Consider the following 16,249-nt stretch of genomic DNA (forward strand, 5'->3'; position numbering starts at 1 on the left):
GTGAATACTTTGCCACACATCCTCCATCAATCCAACACGTTGGGAGAGGAGAGTTGGAGCAGTGCACGCACTCTTTCACAAATTTATCATTATAGCACAATCAGATCATTAGTACCTACCCTGCCCTTGCACAGGCTAATTGAATGTTCCTGAAAAATGTCCACTTGGTTGCAGTGCTGTGTCTCTGTCCCCCTGGGTGTTTACTCAGACCAAAACTGCGAAGACAATGTGCAAGACGCTCCTGTTCCTTGTTTGCACAGCTCATGCGGGTCAGAGGAAAGTCATAAAGGGGACACGTGCAAGTGGCCAGATTAAAATGCAGCAGTACATCAGATATGTCAACTGGATTTAGGATTATAACAGACATGTAAGCAATTAGGGTATTTGCTAGTTCAAAATACTCACATGAATGAACCCACATTATCTTCTGAAAAGCATAATAATCTGTAATTGCAGTAACAATTCCTCTTCCATTATGTCCTAGACATCAACATTCTATAATATCCTCTACAACTGATTGCAGGCAAACCCTCAGTAAGAGAAATACTCCCAGATGTGGTAATGTCCCAACACTGTGGCTGCTACCTAATATTGAAGAATTACAGTAGAAATGTTTCAATAAGAAAGTGGAAGCATTTCAGTTTTTATGTGGCATAGATTGCCACAGACACTGCCAAGCAGCTTTATAGAGTTCTAAATCTTCATTCAATGCCCCTTTACATCATTTGAATGAAGATTTAAGCCTCAATAAAACTTTCTGAGTGCTTGTGGCCATCTTTGCTGTATAGTAATCAAAGTGGGGTGCAAGCAGACGGATGCACTGTAGAGCTTCTAATGATCAACACTACATCTAGTGACATTTTCCTTTGCAAGATGAGTTGTCTTAAAGGCTGTTTTCATGGATGGTGCAGCAGTACACATGGATACAGGCATTTATATGCAGTTTTTATGCAATCCTTTAAAAGATTACTTTGAGGGTTGTGAGGATTTTTGTTGCTTTTTTCCCCCTGTGTAATGTTAATTTGCTCTATAGCTATTTTGAATGAATTTATTATATGGAAGATATTTGGGAAAAAAATAATAAAAAATAAATGAAAGCTAATAATTAAAGGGTGACTTTGCACAGCACTACAGCTGCATTTCCTTGTTTACTTATCAATCTCCTACTGTAATTAAGATATTGCAGTGCAATGAGTTGTGGCATTGAATTAGAAGCTTAAATGAAAATCAGCTTCTAGTTAAGATATCAGCTGGGAAACTCAACCCATGCTGGTGCATAAGCTCACACACAAGGTATGACTGAGTGGAATTTGAAAGAAGCTTCACTGTGAGAAGATGCTATGATGGAGTACATGTTTTGTTTCAAAAATATGGAGACTCATTCAGGAAAACTTTGCAAAAGAAATAGCCAGTCAGTGAATTGTACGGAGGATTTGGTGTTTGAATCCTCCTGCAGAGGAAGGTGTGGGACCATTCTGTGGATCTGAGCATCCACAGACTTCCACAAATGGAAAGGAAGGTACAGCTTCCCTCTTGAAGTTTAGACTCCCACCACAGGGTGTTTATATTTCATTATGTTTACTTTACAGGATTTCTGTTAATGATTAAAGTCTCTGAAATTGCTCCCCTTAAGCAGTTACCTTCACAGAGGGATCTGTCTGGACCCATATAGCTCTGTATTAGAAAGCTGGTGTAGAACTGTCTCTGTTGAATGCATTTTCCAGATAATTTGGCTACATCATTCTTTCTATTGAAAAGTAGTGAAATGCAAATTTTTATTGGTAGGGATACTAAGAACATAATGTGGCAACTACTTTCTGTGAAGTATGCAATTGTTTCTTTGTAATCCTTAAAAGATACAAACCAAAAATATTAGAAGTAGATCTTATTTAGAGAAACTGAAGCTGCAGGCACTTTGTAAAAGCAGTGTGAAAATCAAGCTCCGATTTTTTCCCCTAATTTTTAGTAAGAATTGTAAAGAAAACCAAATGTGGAAATTGCTCAGCCCGTCTCCTCTGGGGAGCCAAGCTGTTTCTGGTCCTGAAGAACTCAGCAGCTGACCTGCAAGGGGAATGCACTGGTTACCAAGGCACTCAGAAATGGGCTTCTCACATGCTCATGATGGAGCTCTTCCAGGTTCTGTAAAAAGATCTCAGGTTTACTAAATCAAATGGAGACAAGCTGATTCTTTGGCCTTGTTTTGGAGGAAATTGTCTCATTTCCAGTTCCTCTGCCAAGAGATGCAAAACTGGAGGAGCTCCCTGAAGAGAGACCCTCCTCAGAGCACCAGGGTGGGTGCCCCCCTTGGACAAGAAGGGGCAGCAGTAGCCCATCCTTGCCCTTGCTGGTTTCTGGCTCAAAAGGTTAACATATTGACCTGAAATCAAACTTACTGTTTCAAGTTAAATTGAACTATAGTTTTCAGCACATAAAATGTGCAGGATCTGAACTGTAAGGGAAATGAAGGCCTCGTTCTCCAAAACACCATAGCCTTATCAAAATTTGCAGAGTTATCTCAGCTTTTCTCAGAAAATCTCCAGGCTCAGTCTAGAGATTTGCAGCTGAAGGATCAGAGTAAAACAGAGTAAAACTCAGAAAAAAGAGGTATATTTCCCTTTTGGGTTCAAAATCAGAACTGAGTTTAACATAATTTCCAAATGATTGATCCCAAGCAATAGGTTAGGAGGGGGATGTTTTGAGCAATATTGTCCCTCACTTTCCCTTGTATTTCTTTGTAAATAACATATTATCTATATTAAGGTAAACTGAATCTATTAGACAATTACCTAAGGGGATTGTGAAACTGGGGTCTGCATTATAAAGCACGTGAAGTTATGACAGCTGTGACCCCAGAGGAATCAAGGCTGAATAAAGACTGTCTCCATTGCAGACAAATGATGATAAAGTGATCCTTTTAGCCAGCAGTCAATGGAACCTGACAAGGCCAAACCTCCAACTAATGAACAGCCCAACCTTTGCTACCAGGGAGATGTACTGAAAGTTTAATCTCAATAAGCATCAAAATACATTTGGCCAAACATTTTTAACAAAAGAGTGGCACGTATCATTAGACAGCCATGAAGTTAGATGAGTGAGGAGGAAAATAGGAGCATGGGGGTGTATGTTCTTACTGTATCACAGGTGCACAAAATTGCCTTGATAGAACAATATCTTATTTTTCTTCTAAAATTGAATTTCAGATGGTACCTACGTCACACAGACCTAATAATACAGAAAGCAATTGTCTCAATGATTCCTATTAAATCTGTGCATTTCCAGATCCTTATAGAGTAATGTCAGTTACAGAACAATGTCGGGCTGACGGACGCAGCACAGCGTTAAAGAAAAAAAAAATCATGCACACAATAGGCCAGCTGCACATTAATAAATATGTAATGTTTGATTAAAAATATGGATCGTATTTTTCCCCCCAATTGCTGACTACCCCTAAGGCAGAAGATGTGATCTGGCTCCCAGTGATGGGTTTATTTCTTGCTTGCTTTGAAAATACAAACTAAAATGTTTTCCTGTCCCAGCTGTTTCCCATTGTTCATGTTTATCAGCTCAAAGGGTGAACGGAGGAATAAAAAATACGCTCGCATTTCAAATGTGCCAGTCAGTCAATCTATTGTTAAAAGAAGAAAGCCTAATTGTCTGTGCTGGCAAACTTCTTTTTGGTGAATGTCCAGTTTTTAAGAAAAGCTATTCAGCTGTGCCATTTGTTTAATACATGCATAAAAAAGCACATAAAATCACAAGTTTTCTGTGGGATGGGATGGGGGTGGGGGAAATCACATTTCTAAGTTATATCCTTGAAACACTCAAGTGGTGGCCTAAGTAGTAGTCCATGGATTACTTTTCTGGTTATTTATTGGTCTGAGTTAGTGGCTTAAAGGAATTTTCATGGAATAAGAGCTAATGCCCTAAGACTGACATTGTCCTTCTCCAAATCTTACATTTTACTTCTTTAGGAAGCAGCACTTCTTCCAGACTGCATTACCAATGCAGGGGTGAAAGCCTTCCCCAGTTACATTCACAAGAGTTTTATGTTTTAATTTAAGCTCCTGCTCGTCTTCATTTCTTCAGACGCTCATACAAACACAAAATGGGTATCAGGATGGGGAGAGAGCAGGAAGTCCTTTCCTGCACAGGAGAATTTTCTGTTTGTCCCCAACTCTTGAGATAATTACACAGCTCTGTCCTGTCTTTGACTTGCTCTCCAGCTTGTCCTGGCAGTGCTACTCTTCCAGCCTTCTAACCAAGCCCTGTTAATCAGAACTGACACTCATTTTATGCCATGCAAGTGAGCAAATATGTAACTCACAGACTCCTACATTGACCAGGACTGTGTTAGTCCATCTTTCTGTGGCTAGTGCAGTTTTTCTTTGAAAGCCTTTTGAGGAAAGTGTCATGTTTAGTTCCTCAGCTAAGGAAGTGCAAAACATTCTTACAATCTGAATTTTTTTTTAAAAATCATTAATATAGGAAATTAAATTTTCTAGTTTTTTCTTCTTTTTGATGGGGGAAGAAGAAAGTGGCATTGTCATCCAGCTATCACCGCCTTGTGACACTGAGATGTCACTCAGAGCAAATTGTACAGATCTTTCTTAGGTGAGGAGTTCAATAACTCCTTGTGACATCTGAATTACCCATCCTGGGTGTCTGGGTTAACACCTCACAGGAATGAATAAGGCAATGAGGTAATTGTCCCAAGTGCTCTGCACATCCAAGGATCTGCTTTGCTCATGCTGGGCTCATATTTGCCTGGAAGTTTGAGAGCCACATACTTCCTAAAATTGGAAATTGGGCATCTGGGGATGACCTACCTCACTCAGTAAGGTGAGGACTTGGGGTTTCTCTAAATCTGCCTTTATTAAATATTGGATATGAATATACTTCATACTGCAAAGTGCAGTGAGCCCCACCCTCACCTGCCCCCCATGACCAGCCATTTCAGAAATTTCACCAACTATTTATTCAATGATTTGGTAGAATAAAAATTTTACAGAATTATTCCAGAGAGGGTAAAACCAAAGGGGAATTACTAAAATAAACAATTGACTTGCAGGTGCAAGGGAAGCAGTCAGGGAGAAATGCCATGTGGCTGAATTTTAGCAATTTATTTGGAAGACTTCTGTCTTTGTCTTAGGGATTTGTAAAGTGAAACAAACAGCAGGCACAGGGCTGTGGAAGGGCAGTGCACCCTGTGACAGCAGACATCGGGTGAAGGCCCCCAGGGGACAGTTTGGTCACCAGAGAAGCAAAGAGATGGGAAGGGGTGCAGGAGGGGTCTGCAAACTCTCCTGGGGAAGCACCAGCCCTTCACAGCTCTGCAGGAGCTCCAGTGCTGGAGCTGCTGTAAACAGATTCAGCCTCTTTCTGCTTGTAAAAATTATGGACAGCAGTGTTCTCTTCTGTAAACCATTCACACTGCCACAGCTGGACAACAAGCACCAGGGAATTCTGGAGACACACAGGGCAATTTCTTTAAACCAAGCCCACTATTAAATTGTAGCAGACTTCTCGTAGCAGACTTCTCCATTAAGGATTAATAAATATTTTGGTTTAAATTTGATAATCAGTGATCTGCTTAGAAGGCTTCAGGTAGCAGATATGAACTGTTTATCTTATCAAATCTACCGGATCTGGGCAGATTTTGCCTTTTTTTTTTTTTTTCCCCCTTGAAAAAAAACTGAATTTTAAATAATAGCAGCCTAGGACACTTAGGGTTTGATCCAATTTGTCCTTGCTAGGATTTCTCTGCAGTTGATGTGGTGACAGGAAATTTCTTAAGATCTGGTAGAGCCCAAAGCAGTGGCTCTCCTGAAAGCACGCACTCATCATTACTCTGATTTATACAAACTGAAACTCTGGGTGCTGCTGGCTGGGGATGCTCCAGCAACAGAGATCCAGGACAGATGTCCATTGTCCTGTGGTTTGTGCAATCCCTTGCCCCAGTCAGTGCAGACATAAAACAAGAACAGATCCAAGTGGAACAGATCCAAGGGCTCTTCGTGTGTGCTTGAGCCCAGGTCAGAGAGGAGCAAATTGTGACTCACCTGTCAGCCAACACCACCAAGGTGAGTGTGCCTTCCCAGGGCCAGCAGAGACCTCCTGGTTTGCCACAGGAAATGGCAAATCCATGAGATCAGCAAGTGCTGGAAATTGCCACTCCTCCAGCACCATTCTGGCCCGGGTTCTGCAGGCACAGAGATGAAATGGTGAGCTGACATGGAATCCACTGACCCTCCAAAGCAGAGAGGAGTCTGGTAACAGTTACTATTTATTAAGTAATTATTAGCTATTTTTAAGCCTTGACTATTCCAAAGCTGATCCATAGGTTCAAGTCCAGCTCCTACTAAGAGCATTCCAAGGTAAATCCTTGTCTGAATAAATGGCACCTTATTTTAGCCTGACACCAACTGTTTTCCAGTAGGTGAAAAGAATTAAAGAATTCTTTTTCAGCTGATCCTTCCTTGGTTTAAAAGAATATTTATTCACAATACTTCTTCCTTTAATTATTTTCTTTCTTTTTTTTCTTTTTTTTTTTTTTTTGTTTTGTTTTGGTTTTGTTTTTGGGGTTTTTTTTTCTAAAAAGAGGTAATTTTCTCAGTATGAAGCTTTTCTGTATTCTTTGTCATTTGGGGGGACAAAATAATTGGAAAGACTTGGCAGAATTAGTAATATTCTTCAACTTGTAATGGTCTAACATCTGTGTTTGAGATGGAAAATCAATAGATTATGATGTGCCCCAAGCTAAATTAATATCATGTTAACATGGTGGTTTGAAACTGTTTGAAATGCCTGTTTGAAATCCTGCATATCTACATCTAGTGATTCAGAAGCTCATAGCAGAGGGTGGTTGGGTGCTCTGTCTCCCTGGATAAATCTGTCTCTTCCTGGCTCTGTGCTGTTTTCACTCTGTCAGGCAGGCAAAAACTTCTGCTGTGACTCATTTTCCTTCAGTGGCCCAGAGCTCTTCAAAGAATTCTGAAGGAGACAAGAAAACACCCTGCATTGATTAACAGACCACATTCACAATACCTTTTAATAATTATATTTAGCAGTTTCTCCTGTAATATAAACTTCTTTCAAAAATAGCACTCAGTACAGGATGGGGCCAGACAGTTCAGGCACTATTTTATTACCATAACAATTCCCTGCATCTGACATTCTCTCCATGACAGCGTCCACATTATCCACTGTACAACAATTTTGCACAAAAGAATTCACACCCTAGACCAAAACTTTGAATTTGACTGTAATATACTATAAATAAAACACTGTTACATCTTTTTAAAATTTGAAATATGAAGTGCAGCATAGCAGAGGACTTTCGAATGCAATTAGCACTGATGCAGGTGTCTTTGAAATCAAGAAATCTGTTTTCCTATAGATCTGTTTCATCCCTGGTTGTGTTCTTAGACTGCTATAGAATGCAGCAAATGAAGCCCATGTCGTGCTTTATATCATTTTCCTACTGCCATCAGGAAGTACAGTTTTCATATAGGCTTGTGGACCATCTGTTAGATATGAAATGTGCTGAGGGCTAAAAAATCACTGTTTTTCTTGGCTTCTGTGCTGCTTTCCCTGTAGATAGCAGGCACTGTTTTGTTTTGTGCAAAGTGCTGCAGTATCTTGCAGTTAGAAGAACAATTAATTTCCTCAGAAATCACGGCCATGCACCCAAAGTGAAGAATTTTGACATTCCATAATAGGTGTTATGTATAGTGGGTGTCAAGAGTTGCCTAGATATGCTGATAATGAGCCATACTTTTGAAGAGTCATAATCAATCATTCTTCATTTAGAAAGTCAGATCCATCAGCCTGTCATCAAAATGTCATAACCCATTGATCTCACATTGCAATCAAGGAATCTTGACTCTTATTAATGGCATTCAGTTATGCCAGGAACATCAGCAATCATTTTATCTTTTATGATAATTTTATCATTTTAGTGGTATCGTTTAAAGCACTGAAGTTAGTGACTAAACCCATTCATCCTTTTCTTAATCCCCATTAATAGTTACTACCAACTCTAACAGAGCTGTTTTAAAGCTTCAAATTATTCTAGATCCAATATCATCTGCGTATGGAAATAAATAGAAAAAACACCTGTGAGTCAGAAAGACCTGAGCGGATTGCATTCCCTTCTGGGGGTCATTCTACCTCTGCTCTCATAGTTGGTGATGTCAACACAATCTTTTAAAGAAGTTACTTCCTGTTATCTCAGTGCTGCCCATCTGTTATTCCTGTATCTCCCGATGACATGTCACCAGTGGTAGTGACAATTTCTTATCCACTGCTGTCAGAAAAAGAATAGCTTAGGAGCTTGGAAACAAATTTCAAACTAAAAGTTGCTTTGAAGTTTGATCTGCTATTCAGTGAAGCACAGTGTAGAAGAAATAGTAAACATGTCAAGATAAAGGAAAGAAAAAAGGGAGTGAGAACAGTGGAGCAGGATAGAGATGAGCTGCATTTGCATACATTTCCAATGTGCCTTTCAGGCACAGATACTTAAGAGATGCATAGCCCTGTTGCCATGTGGGATTTTAATCTGTGGTTTAGGAGCAGGGAACATACATTGTCTGGTTGAAGTAATTGTTGAAGACAGAGACTAATCTTTTTATTTTGGGGACGTTTTCTGCGATACAGGATTTTACAGCAAAACTCTTCCAATACATGGGAATAGTCAGGACTCCTCTGTTAATGCTGAAAGGATTTGTTCCCATTTTCACTTTAAATTTTACCAATCTAAAATTACTATATGATTCAGAGGAAAAAATGGTAACAGCAGAACACTATGCAGCATGTGATTATTTTCAAACACATTACTTTTAATAAAATCAAACAACCCCATGGAAAGTATCATGCTTGATAAACAGTTATTTCCTAATAGGGGAGTATCCAAATGGGAACTTTTACCTGGTCTAATAATTGCAAATTAACTGGGATCAGGTTTGCAAAACCCTAGGAGCCCACTCTTGGCAGCCAGCTCCCTGCAAGGCTGTTCCTCACAGCAACAAGTTTGTGGAATCAAGCCCTTTGTTTGGATCAGTGCTCATCCCTTCAGGCAGAGCTAATTGGCTAATTCAATCACACTGGCTATTTAATTAATAAGGAAGCCCAAAATTCCACATGAGATGAAAGGATGAAGAGCCCAGGAATGACCCTTGATAATAATAAAAGATAATTACAACCAAGAATTGCATTATTCAGACTTTGTTATTGACATGATAAGCACTGCCATATGCCATGCAAGCTGTGATATGCACCCTACTGCTCAGAGGTGCCACTGCTCGCTGCATTTCCATGAAAATGGGCCTTCAGGTGAGGAACTGAACACTGGGAAACCAGAAAAAAACAAAACTTCCCAGCAGTAAGGAGGGGAAAGCAACCTGGCCACTTGGTTACTTGTGTTCAGGTAGAGCAGTAGCACTTGTAAGATTCATTTTTCTGTTCAGAAAAACCAGGGGTCTGAAATACCAGATGCATCTTGAGGGCATCAGGGTGCTGCATGGGGGAAAAAACCCAATCTGTTGTATTATTTGTATTATTATGTTTGTTAGGAAAACTAGGTTTCCTATAGAAGAATGACAGGTGTTTTTGCAGGACTTACTGGGAAAGGCATGGGGAACTACACTGAAGAGCAGATTCCCAAAATATGCAACAGAAGTTTCTGCCAGAATGAAAAATGTGCCCAGAAATTAGTTCCTATTTTGTTTACCAAGTGCAAAGAAGTGTCTGCTGATCCCAGTACAGCAAAATGTATGGGGTGCCTGAAAGACACTGGGCAGAAAGGAAAATAAAAGGACTACATCACCTGCAGCAGCACTTTCCTCCCAAATCTTTATTTTGTGTGCTGATTCCTAAAGACAACAAAGTTCTTGGGAACTAGAATTAGAAAATGTAGATAGGACATGGGCTTGGTTTCTGGCTCCAGCTTTCAATTCTTGTGGACCTGGGGCACGCAGAATGCTGCAGTGGGTCCTGTTGTGTCTCCTGTGATTGATCTCTTCAGACTGTGCATTTCTAACGTAGAGACCACGTCCTCACCTGGGTATAGCATAAAAAAAGTCCCCAATATAATTAGGCTTTTTCAGTTAAAACTAAAAGTTTTATAAAATCTTCCCCTGTTCTTAAAGAGTTCCAGAGTTTTATTGCTCGTTAAAAGTCTGTATCTGAGAAGCAAAAGGTGTTTGATTTGTAATGAATGTAACCCTTCAGTAAGATCACAGCTGCAATGTTACAGAATCAGTCATGTAAAGAACAGTCACTGGAAGAAAACCTGCCTTCTTTTTTTTTTTTCTCTTTAACCTCAATAGAGCAGTTCTTTTGTTAATTACAGTTACTGCACACTGTGATATTGAAGTGCTCTGTTCTCAAACATATTCTTATTTATTTTAGTCCTTTTTTTCCCAGGTAATGAAATGTCAGAACCCTACTTTTTCTGGTTTTGTAGTATGTTGATCAAAGTGACCTTTGCTTTGCGGCAGACACAAATCAATATAGCGCTCTGCGGTATTTGACAGATAAAGGTGCAACATATAATAAATGGCAATCACTGACGAGGAGAGCAAGAAAATACCTGCCAACTTCAGTTCATACCAGCAATTTTCAGACAATGCCACATGTTATGTTCAAAGTAAAATTCATTCGTCCATCTAATAACAGAGGTGGGGGATATTAAAGGACTCAGTTTTGTTAAAGAAATGTTTCAACTCACAGTAATAATTCAGAGTCCAGTCCAGTTCTGTAGTGGTTGGTTGCAAGTAAAGTTATTACATTTTGAAGACAGGTTAGAAGAGCAATTTTCCTTGCCATAAAGGAGAAGACACACACACACAGAGAGCTTTTGCCCAAGAAATGAAATAGTAATTATATACACCCATACAAACACGGTCTCTTATTCTTTCTCACACAAACACAGACACACACACACACATTGTCTTAATATCCTAAAGCAGCTCTCCAGTGCAGTGTTTCACAGCTGAGTATTTGATTTTCTCATATTCTTTGTAACCTGCTGATAATTTATACACAAATGGAACCAACTTCTATTTAAATGCTTAATTACAAGTAGTGTCAGTAAAGTATCTGCCAGAGATTTGAAGTCAAGAAAGCATCTGTATTTCCTTCTCCTCACAGGAAACTATTTTTCTATTGTAACTGAAAGGCCCTTTTATTTATCTGTTGTTCGTAATATATGTAACTTTACAATTTGCATTTTATGTTTATTTTCACAAGTGTTTTGCATGAAGCTGTTGATGCACTTAAGGCAGAAAAAGGAGAATTCACAACATACTCGTGGCTGTTCAGAGCCATTTGGTGTGGTTCAGTGAAGACACAGCTAATTTATGAAGCCCAAGTGTCCATGCAAGTGCAGTGTGTGTCTGTGAGTGCGTCCCACCTTACCTGTGCAAAACCTGAGATGGAGATGCCGTGCTAACTTTTGATTAATATGGTCAGGATGTGACCATTTATTAGTTCTAATGGTCAAATTCAGTGTTGAAGCTTACAGCTGGGCCTGGGCTGTAAAGCCAGGGGATGTTCCAAAAGGAGAGCAGCCTGCAGGAAGGGATTGCAGACACAGGGTCAGTTCAGGGGGGGACCGGAACACAGCACCTTGTACCAATATCCAGCATGGAAAGGCCACTTCCAGGGAATAAGTAAAGCAGCCCAAAACATTGTAGGAATCTTTTTGATCTGCTCCAGATTCCCTTCAATTTAGTGAACCTTTCATCACTTTGCCTGGTCTTTTCAATAGAAATATTATATTAATTACCTATACCCTTCTGTGATAAAAATGAGAATTTCCCTCCTTCTGGTTACTACTGTGCTTTTTTTTTTTTTTTTTACTATTTTCTCACCCTTTCTTTATGAAAATTGAATTTATCTTTGCTCTTTTTTTTTTGACAAGATATTGAACAGGAAGCAGATGTTTTTTGTCGCTTGTCTGCAATAATGCCAGACCTTTCCCTAAGCTGCTGAATGCATGATTAACTTTAAACTGATCCTGATTCTGCATATCATTTTTCCTATATCCTGTTGTGTTAAACTGTACCCATCATTACCTGCATCTTGTACCCCAGTTCATGTTAACCCATTCTGAATTCCTCACACTCTCAAACTTGTGCAAAACAGATGTTTCTGTTACCATTGTACATTTTGCCACACAATATGTTTTCTGAAATCAGTCACTTAGTGCTGGTCTGTTAAGAACTATTAATAGCTGACCTCTCCAGCCTGGAAAATGTAGTTATATAGTGCAGCAAAACTTTTTCCTCATAGAACATCCTTGTTATTTCAAATTATGATTCCATCCTAAGTTATCACAGTCTGGCATGTTGTCAGGTAATTTGCAGCTATGAAAAGACCACATTCACTCCCCCCAAAGTTGCATGCAGTTGTTCTGCTGCTGTAAAGTGTGGGTTTAGCAAGGAGAGAGCCTCTAAACATCATAACTTTGCTGAGGGGGTTGTTACCCCAACTAGCAAATGCTCAACTGTGAGCAACAGATTTATTACCTGACATAATTAATGGCCTAGATAGTGACATTTCCCATATTATAGACAATCATGAATTATGAGCCCAGCTGCTAGCCTTCTCATTCACTGAAATCGGTTGATAAATATGTTTATTCGAGGTCAGCTTGGCCTCATCCATTAGAAATATTGTTTTTCTAAACATTACATTGATTTAATTTAACTCTAATCAATTTAAAATGGTTCTGACAATTAACAAAAGCTTCAAATATGACCTTAAAGTAATAGGATTCATTAGCTATGTTTAGGATTAAACTTATCCTAATAGGGCTATTTTTCTTCTGAGGGCATGTAGTAGGCCGACTGGTGGTCAGTCAAAATGAAATCAATTATTATAAATTATACAGTTTGGGTTGATTATGTCATGCCTGCTAATTTGTATAAATAAGGACCTCAAACAATAGAAGCCATTTATTAATAACTATCTGTGTCCCAACCTGTACCACTCTTTATGCTACAGCTGCAGGATCATCTGTTACCCATGAAGTATTATATTCTCTACTGCTAGGCATATATGCTAATTAAACCCATAATTAATTGTAACAGTTATAGTTAAAGTCAAAATGCTGACAGCCTTTTTGGCCTATTATTCATGGCAATCAACTGATTCAAAAGGCAACGTAATCAACGATTCCTGCCCTAGCCAGGGGACCGTGACACAATGGCAGCACCAGTGACAGCTGGCACCCACGGCTCTTGGGCCACAATAGGAAATATAAACCTCCAGAGCTGAACTGCCTGGCTGTGAACAGTGCCCATTGTTTTTCTGAGCGAAAATAGGAGTGTAAGTCATGCTCAGGAGCTGCTCCCCAGTGCAGTGGGTAACGGGAGGGCAGCGGAGCCCACCCAGCCCTCCTGGGCACCGGCAGCACTTGGGGCTGGTGCCATCCCTCAGCATCCTCTGGGTGTGCTCCTCACCAAACCCTTCCCCTGCAGGACAGGCTGGGATTAGGGATGAGAATTCTGGAGGGTGTTTTGGAATATCCAGAAGAGATTTTGCTGTCTCTGTTCTCATTGAACTCGTGCCTGCTGGACAGGGGGCAGTGCCTGAAAGGTGTGTGCTGTCCCTGCACGTGTCACCTGCAGAAAGAGAGAACATTCTCTCAGCCTGAGCAGGGAACATCGCCTTTCCCACTTCCATCTGTCTGTGTAGTAGCCTTTGAAGGTGTGGGAAATGCCTTTCCTTTTGTTCCTAGGCACAGTGGTGGATTCCAGCAGCCCTGAGAGGACAGGGTGGAGAGAGAAGGACAGGGGGACAGTCTGACTATTGTCAGCAGAGCTCCACAAACACTCTTCTCAGACTTGCTCTGGAGCAAGTGCTCTGTGTGGGCACAACTTGGGGTGCCTCCAGAGTGACCTGAGCTCTTCAGGAGGTCACCAAGGGCAGAAGAGGGAGTAAAGGCCATATTAGAAAAGGCCACTTTCAGCAGTGACACTTTGCAGCCCAGAGGAGGTGCAGTGCCAGATGGGCCACCTGAACCTGTTGCACCCACAAGGTACCTGTCTCTGTGCAGGTCTTGTCTCACTTTCCTCCTCAGTTCAATTTTTACTCTATCCCTGCGTGGGGCCTCGATCACAATCTCCTCCTGAGCTGTTCCTTCCATGGTCAGGCCTGCCCATAGCACTGCCAGGCCAGCCAGTTTATACATACACATCTTGAGATGTGCTGCTGCTTAAACAAGGTTAGCCAGAGCCTCATTACTAAGATTTACACTGTCACTTACAGAGATGCCCATCCAATCCTATAACACATAAATTTATGGGCATCACAGGGAATTTTTTATTGTTAGAGCTCATATACAATGTGTGCCCTTAGTGACACATTTTTAAATAAAATATATTGTACTAGTGATTTCTAATGCTTAAAATAAAATAAAATAATAATCAACTTTTAGCTACAGTTTCCCCCTGGTTATTGAGCTGATCTTAATGACTGGCTGAAAAGTATTTGTCAACACAACAGCTGGAGAGCAACACTTTCTTGTGGCTTTATGTCACAGCATATGCCAGCCACTCAGAACATGTGATAATTCAACTGGAGCTGGTACTACAATAGCAGATGGGTTGAAGCATTGTTATTCTCACTCTAGCTCCCAGCCCTTGAGGGATCACTAAATAAAATCAAAGCAGATGGACCATTACAAGCTCATTTGTGTTCACTACAAGCACCTCAACCTCCAGTTGTGATATACTGCACCTTTGTATAAAATGACATGTATGGTAACATGGCCTAATGAAAATAGCATCAGACTTGGCAAGTGAGGAATGAGACTGGGAAATATGCACAGATCTATTTATCACTGAGTTCTTACCTTGCAGAAAGGGTTCACTCCCATCCCTCTCTCCCTGGTGCCCCCCCCAGTGTTTATCATAGTATTTTTCTCTATGTTTATAATTTAATTTCCTCACACTTGTTACAAGAACTAAGAGGTGCCTGTTGGTTCTGGCTGCAGGAGCCAAGCAGGGCTCCCAGCCTGTGCAAAGGCAGGATGAGTGCTGCTAACCTGGACTGTAAAACTCATTTCTACACCCTTGATGAATGTGCTGATCCAGGTGGCCCACAGGGGTCAAGGCTTTAGCACCTGCTGGCACCAATCCCTGCAGGGACCAGGACACTGCCCATTTCTCAGCCTGCTCTTGCCATGAGGAGCTCCACAACTCTGCACTCTTGAGCTTTTCTGTGCACTTGGTGCACAGAACCAACTGCTCCACTAAATCCCAGCACCTTTGTCTGAGGTCCCATTCAGCATCTCTGAGCAAGCTCCCCTGGTATGGAAGGCAGCTGCTCCCCAAGGATGAAAGACACTAAAATTGTCAGTTTCCAGAGGAGGATCCTTTGGGGTCTGCTGACAGAGTTTGAACCGAAAGTCAGAGTTTGAACTGAAAAATTCTTCTTGCCATCCTCACCAGCCCGACATAAAATCAAAGGCACATCCAGTGCCTGCTTAAAGAAATATCTTCTGAGTACCTTGTACAGCAGTGCACCAACAAAGTCACCTGGAGGCTTTGTCCTACAGTTCCCACCCTGACCATCCTGCTCCAGGGAGCTCCAGCAAGATGAAATATGGCAGGAAAGGTCTTGCTTCCCTTAATGACAACTGTGCTTCTCAACCACACAGACACAAACACACAGACACAACATATGTGTGTGCAGTTAGTGACAATTCCCAAACTGAGCTCCTCTCAAATGTGAGCTCTTTATATCTGTATCTTTTTTTTTTTTCTGCCAGGTTTTAAACAGCTTCTGCCCTGCTGCAGACACAGCTGCAGTGCTAAATAGAATATACTGTGAACTTATTCAAGGCTTTGAGGGTTCTGTTTTCTCCTGTATAAACAGGAGAAGTGGGAGTAGACAGTGTCTGGGGAGAGGTAAATGTATTCTCTCTGCATGAAAGACCCATAAAAGACCATCAAACTTTAGCAAAAGCTCTGCAGGTCACCTGACTGCCATAGGTTCCCTCATCCAGCTGCTGCTGGGCTTTAAGGAGCCAGAGAGGAGCAGCAGTGGAAAGCCAAAGAAATCACCTCATTTGGGTTGATAAATACAGCTGAACTTCAGTGACTGCAGTATGCAATTGAAAGACTTTTTCAGCTTTTTCTGTGAAACAGTCTCTTTGTGAATGTCTGAATTGTATAAAATGATGAATGGAGCAGGTAATATTTCTCACCTGACCCAGAAAGTTCAGGGCAGCTGGGCAGTGCAA

At 40.8% G+C, this 16,249-nt stretch overlaps 1 protein-coding gene across 3 annotated transcripts in view; it reads right to left on the bottom strand.

Annotated features, from left to right (window-relative positions):
* Positions 1-457: 457 nt before the first annotated feature.
* The window catches only part of CYLD (CYLD lysine 63 deubiquitinase), a 46,511-nt gene continuing 30,719 nt past the window's right edge, over positions 458-16,249 (bottom strand). For all 3 annotated transcript variants that reach the window (XM_084215495.1, XM_084215494.1, XM_084215496.1), the window contains one exon: positions 458-467. The gene's annotated coding sequence lies outside the window, so the exon portion shown is untranslated. The remainder of the gene's footprint in view (positions 468-16,249) is intronic.

Source organism: Fringilla coelebs, assembly GCF_963513975.1.
Source record: "Fringilla coelebs genome assembly, chromosome: 14".
Classification (NCBI taxonomy): Eukaryota; Metazoa; Chordata; class Aves; order Passeriformes; family Fringillidae; genus Fringilla; species Fringilla coelebs.